The sequence below is a fragment of the Hermetia illucens genome, chromosome 4 (genome assembly GCF_905115235.1).
Source record: "Hermetia illucens chromosome 4, iHerIll2.2.curated.20191125, whole genome shotgun sequence".
Lineage (NCBI taxonomy): Eukaryota > Metazoa > Arthropoda > Insecta > Diptera > Stratiomyidae > Hermetia > Hermetia illucens.
Window position 1 is genome coordinate 167,473,713 of NC_051852.1, and position 13,766 is coordinate 167,487,478.

Below are 13,766 nucleotides of genomic sequence, written 5' to 3' on the forward strand. Positions count from 1 at the left end.
CAGCTGCCACGATCAGATACTTGTGGTATCTTCCTCTATTTACTCGGAAATTCGCTACACTATCTCGACACTACCGTCTTACTACTTCGCCGTGGACGCAAAACATCTAAAGATCTTCGAAGGCCACCAGAATCTTGGATGCTTGCTTCAAGACACAAGATACACTACAACTACTTTTCTCCTCGGCGGATAACGATGTTCCAAGTTTAAGGATCTACGACAATCTGATTGAATCTGTTCACCGTGACGAGAGAAAATGTTTCTTGATCAGTAGAGGAAGATTGGATCCGCGCGAGACTTGTTTTTACTCATACACACATTGCCATGCTGCGTGTATCTAAAAGCAACGGAGGAAAGCAGCAGACATGCAGAAGCAGCAGCAGTAACAGCAACAGCAACAACAATAGCATCAGCTCAACTCAGCGACCAGCCTGAGCAAGAACAACATCGGCAACAACAACAAGTCAAAAGACCCTATTTCAGTCTCAGCAGTTTCCGAAGAATTGCCCAAACCAACCCATGACGCTCGAATGAGTATCTTGTATCTTTCCCATATGTACTCGTACGGCTCGCTCGTACAAGAGCACGTACTTTGTATTGAAAGATACCCTAGTCGAGATAGTATTTTGTCGCCTGCACTACACCATGTTTGCCGACTGTGTGTATTACACTGTGGGTGAGTATCTTCATACTATAAAGTTACGGCCATATTGAGCTAAACATTTAGTTTGGCAGAGTTAGCCAACGCTAATCACTTGTACGCTATCACGAGAGTTGGTGTCTTCAATCAGAGCATTCAATAAATGACACTTTTTTGAAGAAATCTGCAAGTTCTATACTTAAATCTTTGGATATTTAACTCATATGGGTTTTATCTAAAAGAATAACAGATGTATTGACCACAAAATCGCTTTCTATAATTTCAGCAATATAGGTTGCTCATTCTGATGAGGTTGAAACAAATCAACCTCTACCACTGTCAAACGGCGCAGAACTTACTTTCGCAAACCATCTGTTATGAACACAATAACTGTGACCCCACATTGGGCGCCAACTCTGTTCCATACGTAACAACTGTGGCCCCACGTTAGGCGTCAACTCTGTTTAGTACGCAACCACTGTGACCCCACATTGGGCGCCAACTCTGTTCCGTACGTAACAACTGTGGCCCCACGTTGGGCGCCAACTCTGTTCCGTACCTAACAACTGTGACCCCACATTGGGCGCCAACTCTGTTCCGTACGTAACAACTGTGACCCCACGTTGGGCGCCAACTCTGTTCCGTACCTAACAACTGTGATCCCACATTGGGCGCCAACTCTGTTCTGTACGTAACAACTGTGGCCCCACGTTGGGCGTCAACTCTGTTTTGTACGCAATCACTGTGACCCCACATTGGGCGCCAACTCTGTTCTGTACGTAACAACTGTGGCCCCACATTGGGCGCCAACTCTCTTCCGTACGTAACAACTGTGGCCCCACATTGGGCGCCAACTCTCTTCCGTACGTAACAACTGTGGCCCCACATTGGGCGCCAACTCTCTTCCGTACGTAACAACTGTGGCCCCACATTGGGCGCCAACTCTGTTCTGTACGTAACAACTGTGACCCCACGTTGGGCGTCAACTCTGTTTTCTACGCAACCACTGTGACCCCACATTGGGCGCCAACTCTGTTCCGTACGTAACAACTGTGACCCCACATTGGGCGCCAACTCTGTTCCGCACGTAACAACTGTGGCCCCACGTTGGGTGTCAACTCTGTTTTGTACGCAACCACTGTGACCCCACGTTGGGCGCCAACTCTGTTCCGTACGTAACAACTGTGGCCTCACGTTGGGCGTCAACTTTGTTTTGTACGTAACAACTGTGGCCCCACGTTGGGCGCCACCTCTGCTACCATGAGAGTCCAGCATTGCATCACCTTGGTACCAACACGGTTACCAAGGCTGTCAACGAACCAAATTCCCCTAACAGGTTTGCCAGGGGTGAACACCGATTGCAGGAGATAATATAAGGGCCGGGGTTCTTGGTTCTCACATATTATCTCCCTGTCAGGACACAGAGATTTTATCCCGTGCCTTGAGTCAACAAAACGAAATCCACCCGGGGTAAACTACTCTAAAAGAGACGTGAAGTCTCGAGGCGGAGTGATACCACCAAACATTTTATTCCCAAAGGAGCTAAGCTGCCAAACGGCCTAATAGGGGAGGGGACTAAAGAACAAAAAAATAACGCACGCGGGATGGACGGGGAAGGACTAGCCTCAAGCTGATTTTGATACCCACGTGACGGGTGCCCCCGTCTTCCCTTCCTCTTCATGAGGGGCCCGATGAGATGATGGCTCAGCTGCGGCCCACCCCTTTTTTTTCTTGAAACAACAAAAAACAAGTTGGAATACCGGAGGCTGGGCGCTTCGGGTATAAAGGTTTTGTGTTCATCTTATGTAAGAAACTCTCTATGCACGATATTCCATTCCATATGTACATTTTGAGCCTATCTCGCCTATGTGTCACCCAACATCAGAAATGAGATCAGTTTCGAAAAGTACTAATCGAAACCTTTCATTTGATATCTCACACGGCCATATTCTGTGAAAAAAATTGTCACACCCCTTTCGCATGTATGGGGAGTCCTCCTCAACACAAAATGGCACCACCCGGAGCATATAAAGGGACACACAGACCACATGTTCTCAGAAAATTTCGTAACAATCCGTTCAGTGGTTTCTGAATAAATCGTGTGTGACAGACAGACAGACGGACAAGCGAACTTGTGTGGAGTTGCCAAATCTCCCGTCAGATGCGTCCTTTATGCGGATAAAGGAAAGCTCAGCGATGCGTAGGAATATGCATTTGTACGCATTGGGAGGAGTGCGTGGTTGGGCATGTTTTCGCGTAGGTCGGGTAGATGGGAGAAAAACACCCACCCGTGGAGAAAAATGGCTATGGGAAGGACACCCAGAGCAAAAAACCAATTTGGAAGAAGAAAGGAGAGAAGAAGTTACGGTGCAGGGACTCGGAACCCCAGTACCGGCGGCTTTTGGGAGTGGGCAAGAAGGATCCCGGCCGTCGATATCCCTCGACTGCAGTGCCTCGATGGTGCATTACTCGGCCGCCGTCGCATGAAATATGACAAGTAACCTGGAGAAAGAGGCATTTAAAAGGAGTACATCACTCCCGAGAACGCCTGTTCAAAAAACACGGAAAGATGCCTCACCAGTTTGTTAGTTCATCAGTCCACAGTGGGGGGTGACTACACTTGGTCGGGACATGTCTTAGGACTTGGTATTTGATTCATTTAGGAGAAGCGATGATTCTGCGATCTCCTCCGAAATCAACGTTGATGGAGGAAGGAAATCAGGGAAGCTTCCGGAAGTCTAATAAATGCGGAAGTGCCCATTGGGAAAACCAAGCAGAGGAGCAGTGCCAGAATAAGGACGAATCATCGTTTGCCCTACTCGGAGGAAAAATAATAGAGTTGTCCAAATTCATAAAGGACAAACACAGGCCATCAAAAACATGGTACAGCCCATTCGTGACCTTTGCAATAGTGCCAAGGACGAAAAAATGCCTCGAAGAAATTAAGCGTTACTCAGGCAACGCAATCTAAAGAGCGATAAGCATCAAAAGAGGAGTAGAAAGTGCGCGAACGATTCTTTTGGATCCTCGCAGGACACCAAAAGTCGAAAAGGTCTCTTACCGCCAAAGCCGAAAAGCCCCCAAAAAGGAACCAAGCATGGACCAAAGTTGGCTGAAGGATAATGTGACGCATAAAAGAGGATTACGGCCCGAATTGATTATCATCTTAAAAAAGGTGATGTGACTTATGCCGATACCTTCAGGAAGGCCAAATTCGATCCTGAGCTGGTGGAGCTTGGAGAAAACATCAGCCGAATCAAACGCTCCCAAAAAGGAGATTTGATGTTGGTGCTGAAAAAGTCTTTGGGCAAAACGTTTGAAAATTTCCTCGGCAAGGTGGAGAAGCACAAATACCGGCCAGAAAGCAGGAGATTGTTATAAAATGTAAGGACATTGATGAAATCACGGCCAAGGAAGATATCCGCGAGAGGACGTCGACGACGTCCAAGCAGTCCGCCGTCACCGCAGGAGTACCACAGGGCTTGGTGTTGGGTCCTCTCCTGTGGAACATAACGTACAATGGAGCCCTTGTCCTTCCCGTGCCAAAGGAGGCCACGATAATCGGTTTCGCTGATGATCTAGCCGTGGTTGTCGTAACGAAACCATTAGTGCCATAAAAGCGTGGGCTTGACTTTGCGAAACAAAAGATGGGTGTGGTCTTGATTACCAATCATAGGAAGGGGAATAGGGTTAATTTTTGTGTTGGTCACATTACCGCTTCGAAGTCGGTTATCAAATACCTGAGGGTGATGATTGACGCTAAAATCAATTTCAAGGGACACCTGGACTTTCCCCATGAGAAAACGGCAAAGACCAGCATTTCATTAGCGCGGATGATGCCTAACATTGGAGGTCCAAGATACAGTCGCAAATTACTTGTGGCAGGAATGGTTCGCTCCACAGGATTATACGCGGCACCAGTTGTGGAGGAAGCACTAGCATGAGAGAGTAATCGGAAGAGGGTAAAGATGACTTACCGCTTAGTGGCACTAAGGGTGTGCAGCACCTTACGAACACGCAGCGTGTCTTATTGCGGGAATAATCCCGATGGAGGTTGCCTGGACGAGAAAAGGAGAGCGAAGCCACCTGAAAAGGATATAGAATACCGAAAGGCGGCAAGGTGAGAGTCGCTGGAAAAGTGGCAGCACCGGTGGAATGACTCGCAGAGGAGTCGCAGGACCCATACTTTGATTCCCCGTATTGAGAAGTGGATCCAAGGACACGGCGAGATTAACTACCATCTGAGGCAATTCCTGTCAGGACATGGTGGTTACAGGAAGTAATTGTACCAACTCAGGATGGATAATTCTCCTTTTTGTCCTGAATGTGGTGGCACACCTGAGGACCGGAGAATGATATATTCTAATGTTCACGATGTTACTCAGAGAGGAGGAGCCTGGAAGACTCTCTGAAAATCAATATAAACTGGCAGAACATCGTTGGGGAAATGCTGAAGTCGGAGGGAAATTGGTGTACGGTAAACTCCACAATGAAAAATATACAGGAGAGGGACTTGGAAAAGCGGAGCGTCGGAGGATTCTTCTCTCGAACGCGGCCCAGATTTCGCAATTTTTTGCTAAGAACAAAAGCCTTCGAGGAATCCCCTAATAAGCTTGCCAGTCGTGACTACCGACTGTGCGAGATAATATCTGGAACCGGACGGCACGTGCTGGAGCTAACTCAAATCCTAGCAGTTCAGCGAGATGAGGGCCAGGGATCTTAGTTCACAAATATTGTCTCCTTGTCAGGACACAGAGATTTTATCATGCGCAGATTCAATAGTCAGAGATTTACTCACGTGCCTAGACTCAATACAGAAAAAAAAAAAATAAACCCACCGTGGGTCAACTAATCTAATAGATAAATAGATACCACCGACAATTTCTTAACAAAAGGAGCTAAAGGAAAAGGAGACTTAATCATAAAAACCTAACGCACGCGGGATGGACGGGGAAGGACTAGCGTCAAACTAATTCTGGTACCCAGCCACTAAGAGAAACAGTCAAAGATTGAATGAAGCCGCGAAAATTGAAGAAATCTCGAGAAGTCATCCTGCAGTGGGACAATGCGAAGTTGCATGCATCTTTGTAGGCTCGACAACGACAACTTCAGTATAATTTCAGCAATATAGGTTGCTCATTCTGATGAGGTTAATACAAATCAACTTCAACCACTACGAGGCGGCGCAAGACTTACTCTCGCAAACCATCCGCGAGAGAAACATCGATGTGACCATAATTAGTAAGCCATGTCGAAACCACGGTGGTAGCATTTGGGCCAAAGACCAAACGGGCCAAGCAGCGTTATGGGCCTGTGAAGAACAAAACCACCCGGAAGAGGGTTTCATGAGAACGAAGGTCAAAGGCGTCCACATCTATAGTTGGTATGCTCCACCCAGCGCTGCACTTATCCAGTATGGGCAGATGCTTCCCGCTCTAGTTTTGGATGCAAGAGACCGTTGGAATACCATAATAGCAGGCGATTTTAATGCATGGGCTCTTGAATAGGCAGCCGGATAACTAATGTGAGGTGACGAAGCATTCGCGGAGCTAGACGTAATACTGGCGAATGTTGGGGCCTCGTACAATTTCAGGGGAAGGGACCTGGAGTCTATATTTTACCTGACCTTCTTTAGCCAGTAGAGTCGCTTGGCATGTCAGTGGGGACTATACTCACAGCGACCACCAGGCAATCTGTATGGAAATCAAGGGCGAATCGAGTTTGAAAAAGAGTTCTTGCAGAATGCCGGATGATATGCTCGGTTGGACAGTGAAAGCTTTTGAGGGGGACACATTTTCCGCGACGCTTAAACCCTACATTTCGCTGAATGGTACGGTTGGGGAAAAAGACACCCAAAACAATCGATGGGCGACGGAAGCATGCGACGCTACTATGCCCAGAAGGCGATTGCTCCCCAGTAGGCAACCTAAGTACTGGTGGAACAACCAGGTCGGTGGGGGAGGGGCTACAGAGTGGTAATGAAAAGGCTGAGGAGATCACCCCAGGTGACCTGTCCGCGCCTCCTGAAACAGATTGTTACCACTCTGTTCCCTCACCACGAAAATAGGGGAAGGCAGACGGGTGCCGAATTAAATAACGGCATAACATCTCCAGTAACTGTGGAGGAGTTACGGGAAATATGTGGTAGGATCGGTGACAACAAGACCCCAGGTTTGGATGGTATCCCCTACCGAAATTTGAAACTGACAGTGATGACTAGGCCCCACTTTTTCGCCAACACTTTCGTGGCGTGCCTTAAAGAAGGAGAAGTTGGTGTTGATTCCGAAACATGGCAAGCCACCTGGAAACTCTGCATCGTATCGTCCTATCTGCCTGCTGAATACAATGGGGAAGATGATGGAGAGAGCCATCTATAACAGACTCCTACTTATCGTCGAAGCCAACTATGGTTTGTTGGAGCATTAGTTTGGTTTCCGGCGTGCCCACTCTACGATGAACGCAATTACCCTGGTAGTAAAACTGTCAAAGGCGTACTGATTTCTGGCGGCTGCTGCCGTGTTGGTGGTGGATGTCAAAACCGCATTCAACTCGGCCAACTGGAACAGAATTATAATGGTGTTGGCTGACATAGGTATCCCCGGTTATTTAGCGAATCTGGTCGAAAATTACCTCTCAGAGAAGACTCTCTGGTGCGGGTCGGATGAGCACCCCAAAGGGTACATTGTTACAGCCGGGGTACCACGGGAAACGGCACTGGGTCTCCTGTTATGGATTATCATGCATAATGGGGTGCTTGCTTTTCCCATCCCAGAGGGGACTACGATTGTCGGCTTTGCTAATGACCTAGCTATTGTTGCAGCAAAACACTCAGAAGATGTGAAGGTACACGTGACGAAAACAGTAGGCAATAGGAAAGAGTTAGGCTGATCTTGGTGGACGTGAGGACGAAAGCGGTGTTAATAACGAACCGCAGGAAAAAGAACCCTGTGAAAGTGGAAGTCGGTGAATATACGGTCGTATCAAAGCCTGGTGTTGATAATTGACACCAAATTGAGCTTTAGATAACAGCTAAAATTTGCATGCCAAAAAGGAAGCCAGTGCCACCGCGGCACTTTCTTAAACGTATGGTGCGGAGTCGTGCGCTCCATCCTGCTTAACTCGTTACCTATGTGGGCAGAGGCGCTTACAAGCTTTCAGAGACGGAAGCAGGTAAGCCGGTTTACCGGCTGATAGCTTTGAGAATTTGTAAAGAATTCCCAGCGATCACCACGTGGAGGTGGAGATAGGGTTTGGTAGTAGAGCTGTTGGTGTCGATTCAGCAGATGTTTCCCAGGTTTTATGCTCCATCGTGAATACCAATCTATACTACCCTTTGACCGCCTTTACATTATTTGCCTATAGTTTTACCTTTTGACTACCACATGCACTGATGTTTTTTCATTTTCATATGCGTTGAGAATATCTATTTTCTCTTTTAAAGAAAGCACTTTTTTCTCTGACATCATTAATTATTTCACCTTTTAGACTTTTCACTTCAACTTGCTGCGATTGAATGAGACAATGTTGCGATCATAAACGAAATTAGCACACACATTTATTATCAGGGGAGTCCCCAAATTAGTTTGTGGACAATTTGCGTTTGAATTTCTACGAACAATTTTGTGTGTCGTGTATGCTTTTAAGAGTTTTTTTTTTTAAATTATAAAATCTACTATCCCCGAAAAAAGGGGTGTCCGCTCAAGAGAGGCAAATTGTTCTGACATATACAAAAAATCATAATCAAAGAAAAAATGGAGTTCGCTTCGAGATCTCGTAGTGAGCGGACGTGTTGCGGAGCAATCCAAGTGTTCTAGGAACGGAAAATTAAAAAGTGACAAAAGCGACGGAAGTGTTAAGCGGAGTGCTCTGTAGAGCAATTAAACAAAGGAAGTATCGTTCTGTTAACAATATACAGTGGATCTCAATATTATGGAGACACCGTATATTAAAGCATAATTTACATGCGATTGTTTTTTTCTGTTTTCTTTTAGTGAACCGAATTCCTGACATCCACGCAGGACGGGCTTGGGGACAAAATGTCTGCCAAGAGGGCGAAGACCGGGGGCCCCTCTGACGAAGAGGGTGGCCCGAGCCCCGGAGACGAGAATCGAGCAAATCTGCTCGAGATAATAAAAATGCTGAAGGAGGAGATCGCAGAGCTCCGGGCAGAGCTCAGAGCAGAACGTGAAAAACGACAGGAGAAGGAAAACCTGCAAGCCGGGCAGCCCATTGAAGTAGACGACATCGTGGGATGTGCGTCTGCTTTCGCCGGAGATGTCTCGGGAGAGCCGACCAACTTAGAAGCCAGCAACATCGTAGCCGGCAACATTGAAGCCAACAACGTTGGAGCCAACAAAACCGTAACGAGCAACATCACTGTTGCAACATCGGAGGACGAAGACCCATTCAACTTCGTCACAAGACGTAAGCCAAAAAGGAGTAAGGTTAGTGCCAAAAGTGTTAAGATTAATGAAAGCACTCCCCAGGCAAATATTACCCCAACCCCCGCTCAGAAACCAAAGAAGCAAAGGATACCGGTGATTACCGGATATTCATTAAATGTTCCTGTTCTGCTAAAGTTCCTTAAGACAAAAGGGATAAAGGCAACGTTCAAGAACACGAGGGCGGATAAGATCCTCATTTTCGCCGAATCCATGGAGGATCACGGCAAAATCTTCGCTCTCATCAAAGAGCGAGGCTTAAACGCCACAACTAGCACCCCTCAATCCCTGAGGAAGCAGTCCCTCATTATTCGAGGATTACATCGGGAAACCGATGCTGTAGAAATTCTGGCGGAGCTCAAAGCTGAGCATCCGCAGCTTAAAATCCGGTCTGTAGCCGACTTCCTGACAAATTAGGACAAAGTTCTATGATACATAAGGAGAACCCTTCTCTCCCAATGAAGTCTCAATCGGGACTTTTTATAGTGACCTTCGAGCCCTCTCGAGAGCTCAACGACGCCTTCAAGGTGAAATACATTCTACACCAGAAGGTTACCTTAGAAAAAAAAGACCGTTGGAACAGATTCAATGTTTCAATTGTCAGAATTTTGGGCACGTTGCTCAAAATTGTATAATTGTACATCGGTGCGTTAAATGCACCACAAAACATCCGCGTGGCGACTGCCCACACCCCTCAACGGAGGTGCCCCAACGCTGCAACTGCGGCAAAGTCGGACATCCCGCCAGCTTCCGCGGTTGCCCAGCATATAAAGATATGCTGGCCCGAAAAGAAGCTGCCAAAGTCCGCAAATCTAAACAAGCACAGCAGACCAAACACAACTGTCACAAAGTTTGGCCAAACCAGGCATATCTTACGCCGAAGCCATGAAACAATCACTGCCCCGCGTGGCCCCTGCACCTCCACCTCTAACAAAGTCTCTCCCAAACCAGCCGGCTGCATTCCGTGAATTGGTTGGAGCCCTCACCTCAGCCAGCACGAATGAACAACGGCAATTCGCTGCCATTAAACTTATTCTTAATTTATGGAGTTAAGTATCGTTACTTTTAACTCCGCGTCCCTTGTATCTCACGCCAAACGTGCCACTGCCCAGGTGTTGATCAACTCTCTGAAAGCAGACTTTTATTGCGTTTCGGAGACCCATCTTAAAAGCAGGCATAACGTGAACTTCACCGGATATAATACCATCCGGGATGATAACAACACCGGCTCTGCCCTATTAATCAAAAAAGATTATGAATTCGAGGAAGTCGCCGTAGACAACCTGCTAACCTGTTCCGCCGCGGCGGCTTTCATTAAAACGGCAGGCAATAAACGGATTCTCATTGTCTCCGTTTATATTAGGTGCCAATCTAGAAATGAGGAACTGGGCCATGACTTAAAAGTCTTGAGCGATCTCCAGTTGAAATCTAACTACCTTGTCTTTGGAGGCGACTTTAACTCCAGGCACACTCACTGTGGCGACACGGCCATTAACTGTAATGGGAAAACCCTGCTCAAATGGATCCACGACCCTTTCTCGCCTACCAATCTCGTGATGATCTTGCCGAATTCTCCGTCAAGGCCCAGTAGTCAATCTATATTAGACTACTTCCTTCTGTCTATGGAAATGAAGCAAAGCTTTCAGGTAATACCATGTGATACCTTACCAGGCATGTCCGCCCATTTCGCGGTCAATCTCAAACTGTCCTCACCTCTTTCTCTGAAAAAGAGAGTAATGACCACAATTAGGTCTTTCGCCCACACTGACTGGGATAAATTCAGGGCTGAGTTAGCACCAAAACTCAACTTGAAAAAGCTCTCACATAATCGCAATCTGTCGGACAAAGAAATCGACGAGGCTATTAACTTGGTGTCTGACGCTATTGACACTGCTACACGCAGAAACCCTAAGCTGATAAAAGTCGATGAGTTTGAATTCAATTCTCTTCCACATGAGATAATGCTCCACTTGAAAGTTAGGCAGATTTGGAGGCGTAATCTTAAGCGCAAATTTCACGAGTACGGGAATAAAATAAATGCGGAATATAATGCATTACTCTCCCGGATTAACTGTCTCAGTACGCTAATCCGTGGTATGGTAGCGACCTTCCGTAGCAAGGAATTGACCCGCAAACTTGCAGACATTAAGCCTGGAGCTAATATGTTCCAAAATATCAACAGGCTAACAGGGAAATACAAAGCCCGCAACTTTGTTCTAACCTAAAACAAAATGCGAGTCTGCAGTGATGCTGAGAAAGCAAAAACATTTGGGGATATTCTTCGAGCGACAGCTCAACGCAACACCTCCGAGCAACAGAACGGCTCTCACTAAGACTGTTGATTCAACAGTCAGAGATTTCACTTCTAGGAACTGCTACAGAATCACGTCTTTCTCTGCCCAGAACCCTTCCAACAAGCCTACTGATTCGAGCAAATTTCTGAGTTTATCACAACTCACTGCTATTACCCATAACCTTAACGGTAAAAAGTCAGCAGGCCCAGATGGAATTACGAATTTCGTCTTAAAAAAATCTTCCAGTAGCCTTCATTAGGTTCCTGCTTGCGGTTTTTAATAACTGCATTAATAATGGCTACTTTCCATCCACCTGGAAAATAGCCAAAATTATAGCCATTCGCAAAGGAGGTGTCTCCTGTGAAGCTGGTAACTTCAGACCCGTTTCACTTCTATCTAACCTGGGGAAGCTTTTTGAGAGAGCATGGACCGTAGGGCTGGTCCAACACTGCAATCTTAACAACATTATTCCAGACCATCAGTTCGGTTTCCGTGTTAAACACGCCCTGAGCTACCTCCACGATACTGTGGCCAGCAGACTTAACGTTAATAACAAACCCACGGTAGCTTGCGCTCTGGATTTAGAAAAAGCCATTGATTCCGTCTGGATAAACGGGCTAATCTATAAACTGATCAAATACGAATTCCCAATCCCGACGATCAGACTTGCCATCAGTTTCTTCGAGGATAGACATTTTTACGTCAGTGTCGGAAATGAGATTTCCGATCTCTTACCGGTTACTTCTGGGGTGCCGTAGGGATCCATTTCTGGTCCTACTTTATACAATATTTTCACTGCTGATGTCCCCTCCCCTGAGGTCGGTACAGAACTTATGGAGTATGAACTTATAACTGTAGTCGGTACAGAACTTATGGAGTATGCCGACGACACACTCGTCTACTCTAATTTTCGCCCAGACAAGGCAGTTAGCGATATAGAGGATTACTTGGTTGACCTCTGCTACTACTACCAGAGCTGGGGTATTAAAATTAACTCAACCAAGACACAAGTCTGTATCTTCAGGAGGAAATCTACATACTCGGGATCTAGATCTATCCACAGGAAGGCTAAACGCCTGAAACTGGAAATCGGGAATACAATAGTAAGAGGGTCGAAATCGATCAAATATCTAGGAATCAATTTCAACGAATTCCTAAGATTTAACGACCATGTTAAACTCGCCATTGGAAAAGCAAATGGTGCATTGCGCAAGATCTACTTTCTTCTTTGGAAAAAAGTGGGTCTAAGCACCAAAACTAAGTTGATCCTATATAAGACTCTCATCAGGCCCATCATATGTTACGGAGCCCCTTCGTGGATCACTTGCTCTTCGAAAGCCATGGATAAATGCATGTCTTTCGAACGCCGTGTATTAAGACATTGCACTGGATTGTCTTACAATTGGAAGACTAAGAACGGAACGGAACGGAACGCCATAGTATACCGGCGAGCAAATATAGATCCCATTAGAGAATATATTCTCAACATTACGGAGCGGTTTTTCAATAAACTTGAAAACCATCCAAATCCAAAAATTAGAAGACTGCATGAGCAGGGCAAAACAATCCCACTAGCGATTTTCCTTAGGCCGTGCCAGATACTGAACCCTGACCTTTTTTTTTTTTTCTTCAGCCTTTGTCCCGTTCACAAGCGGGGTCGGCTCGTCGTGATCGGCTTCGCCATTTGGCTCTATCGAATGCCTGATCTGGGTGTAATCTCGAGGCTTTCAAATCCCCATCTAGCGTATCAAGCCACCGTTGCTTAGGTCTGCCTTTTGGTCGTTTACCATCGACTTCGATGTTCAGACCAATCTTTGCAAGTGAATTCTCGTTTGCACGAATTGCGTGACCATACCATCGAAGACGCCTCTCTCGCAACTTTTCCACGATCGGTGCAACCCCATAACGATCGCGGATATCCTCATTTCGGATGTGATCTAAACGTGTGACGCCATTAGTCCAACGTAGCATCTTCGTCTCCATTACCGCGAGACGCCGTTCATTGTCTTTTATAGTCGGCCAACACTCAGAACCATAGAGAGCGACTGGACGGACGACATTGCGATAAATTTTAGATTTGAGACGTTCGTTGATACGTCGATCACAAAGGACCCCAGTTGTGGAACGCTACTTCATCCAGGTTGCGTTAATGCGTGAAGCAATTTCATAACGCAGCTCTCCATTGGCTGATAGCGTTGACCCGAGGTATTTAAATCGCTCAGTTCTGGGCAGATCACTGCCGCTGACAGTGATTGTGCCTGTTTCATGGGGATCGGTCGTCAAAAATTCAGTTTTGTTTAAATTCAATCTGAGACCGTGTTGTATGAGGCGATCATTCCATTTTTGAACAAGTTGGTCGAGATCATTTTTGCTATCAGATGCTAGGAAAAC